General features: G+C 40.1%; 1 long non-coding RNA gene across 1 annotated transcript; it reads left to right on the forward strand.

Moving 5' to 3' along the window:
• Positions 1-376: 376 nt before the first annotated feature.
• On the forward strand, positions 377-884 carry LOC114790671 (uncharacterized). Its single transcript, XR_003749856.1, has 3 exons — positions 377-435; positions 550-608; positions 710-884. It is a non-coding gene; the product is annotated as an uncharacterized LOC114790671 (long non-coding RNA).
• The last annotated feature ends 2,266 nt before the right edge of the window (positions 885-3,150 follow it).

Below are 3,150 nucleotides of genomic sequence, written 5' to 3' on the forward strand. Positions count from 1 at the left end.
GGTGTTCTCCACCGGTAAGTCCTTTTCCAGACCTCATGTGTATATATGTTTGTGATTTGTATAGGATGGCCCGGAGGTGATTCGTTTTCGGTTAAATCGTTTTCTGCCATCCTTTCTAAGAAAACCAGGCAGACTGTCATTCCCGCGGACCAGGAGGAGGAGGAGGAGAGGCAGATTGGGACTGAGAGCCACTCACCAGAACAACATGGGGTGGCATTTGGCCTGCTGACTAAAACGAACAGGTAATGCCCTGTCATGTCCTGCCCCAAACTCTTTCTGCTGTGATGTTTCTGATCAGGTCTGATTTTGTTTCTGGCTGTGTGTTGCAGGATGTTCACCTCTTTTGTCTACGGTCCTGTTTTCTTTTGCATCAGTTTGCTGAGTGCATACTCGGTGCGTCCCACCACTGGCACAAGAAGAAGAGCCGTAAACAAGGTGAGAGCTGAAACTGTTCTGGATTGTAATTAGCTTCATGTTGAAATATTTTGCCGAGGACATTGAAGCAATAGAAATATGTCGAGATGTTGATGTGAATTTGTCTGTGTTTAGACATCCTGAATAAGCTTTTCTGTCAATGTGGGTTTGTGGAAACAGATGACCTACAATGGGTAATTATATTAAATTTAACATGAATGGTATTTCCAGATATGTTGTTGCTTAAAACACATAATGAAAAAGGAACATGTTTTTTTTATTTTTTAATGTTCAGATTGCCTGCAATAGTTGCAACAAGTGGTTCCATCAGGGATGCGTCAACTCTCCAGCAGTGGACAAAGAATAGCAATGTCTTGTGTGCATTGTCTAAAGTGTTTTCATTATTTTATTTTTATTTCATTCTGTTGAAATGCCCTTTTTTATACTTTTATTTATATTTTTTGTTGTATGTTCAATTGATCTTATTAAAACTGTACATAGTTCCATGTTGACTTTTTATTAAATTATTTGAATTAAATTGCTTTTGCCTAATTAATTACTGTAGCATAAATTGTTTTAATTATTATATGTCGGTGCGAATTATATTTGACCCATATTACATGTTTGATTTAAATATTAAAATATAATAGATCTGACAATTATTTAGCATTTTTTTCATTGTTATAAAACACATAACTTTATCTGGCATAAAATATTTGTATGTGTTTTATTTGAAACTGCAATAAATTGTCCTTCCACTGTTACACACTGACTGGTTATTGTGTTTGAATGTGGCTCTGTTAAAGAGGAGGAGGGGAATTTATTGTTTATTCAGGGGAGTTTCTTCTGCAGTTTTTTTTTCTGAAGCAAACTAAAAGTCACCTTGAAGTGATGTTCACAATTACAATTCACAACAGCATATGTGAAGACAATATAATTAATTTTTCATGCTCAAGAGACTAAAATTACGCATGGAACGATGTAAACATTCAACTTTATAAGACCAAGATGAAACAGGAGAAGGATCTGTTCCCAGAGTTGATATATACACTACTCACAATAAGATAGGGATATTGTGAGAGACTTAGTGGATGTCATTTATACGATGTTTGTTTCACTTTTGGACATTTTTGGGATAGGGAGGCAATTATGTTGGTTTGATAGACAAACACATTTTGTGTTTTCCACGTAATGGTCTCATTGTGTACAGGTGTGCTTTATATTGGGGCCAATACCAAGAGACAACCTTTCTCAACGTGGCATCAAATTCAACATTCTGTGGTCATAAAAAGCTGGTATTGTCAGTAATTCATTGAAACAGCCAAAAAACCACAACGTCACTTACTGGATGAGAGGCATCACCAGGCAGTCAGATGTTGCTCGTGAACTTTATGTGTCTCAAAGTGTCATCAGCAGACTTACATCAAGACACAGAACTACTGGCAGAGATCATGACAGACCCAGCAGTGGAGCCCCACAAGTGGCAGACTGGAATGATGACCATTACCTAAGGACCTAAGTACTCAGACATCATTATGCAACTGCCACACAGCTGCAGGCCCGTTTATGAGATGCGGGGTTACTAGGCTTTCCAGACAAACCATTCGCAACCCACTGCACCGCTTTGGCTTGAATGCCAGACGACCGTTGCAGGAGACTCCACTGACACCAAGACGCTGCAGTGAACATTTGCAGTGGACACAAGGCTATGTGGTCTGTACAATGCAGCAGTGGTCCACCGTCCTGTTCACTGATTAGTGTCGTGTCAGCGTTGCTGGAGAATGCGAGGTGAGCGATACACTGAGGTCAAGCGACGAGGAGCAACAATCTGGGCAGGCATCACCAGTCAGCGCAAAACCGATTTGGTTATTGTACATGGCTCAGTCCCTGCACATTCTTACCTCAGAGACATCATAGAACCCATCAACATCCCCAAATTCTGCCCAACTTTCTATTAATGGATGATAATGCTCCACCACATCGTGGCAGAATTCAGGCAGTTGGAGTGCCTCATATGGTATGGCCATCAATGTCACCTGACCTGAACCCCATAGAGCATGTTTGGGACCAGTTGAAGCAGAGACTGAGTGATCGTACCCCACCCCCACGTGACCCGGCAGAACTGCGTTTAGCTCTTGTGGAAGAGTGGAACGCATTGCCTCAGAAACACATCATGAGGCTAGTGAGGAGCATGAGACATCGTCATCAAGCTGTCATTGTCTATTTTTCACCAATGGAATCAATGTTGCGTGCAGGCAACTAGTTGTGCACCTTTGTGCATTCTTTGTTTTCTGTTTGTCTGGCAGTCCACTCTGTCCTTTGAGGGATGATTTCAGCACTTTATCAGCCACATTGCCTAAAATACTGCAGATGCAAATCTAGCAAGTATGAATTTCTGCTTGTCGATATATATATATGCCCCAATAAATCTATAATTTTAAAATGAAACTGAGTTATAAACTTGTCTATTATTGTACTCTGAATAATAATTGAGTTGCATATCTCAGATGGTACAAAATTTTACTAGCAGACATTTTGTACTGTTTGACAGAATGAACTGTGTAGTGTAACACATTCATTGTAAAGACCAAAAAAGTAAGATTTACATTAATGCAATGCACTCATTCATTAATGCACTCATATTTTGATAACCCCTTTGTGAGCGGAAGTACGGTAACGGAACTGAGCTGGATGTAAGACAGAAGGCGTGAAGTAAAGCAGGAAAGGCTCAGTGGC

This window comes from Denticeps clupeoides, chromosome 5 (assembly GCF_900700375.1).
Source record: "Denticeps clupeoides chromosome 5, fDenClu1.1, whole genome shotgun sequence".
Classification (NCBI taxonomy): Eukaryota; Metazoa; Chordata; class Actinopteri; order Clupeiformes; family Denticipitidae; genus Denticeps; species Denticeps clupeoides.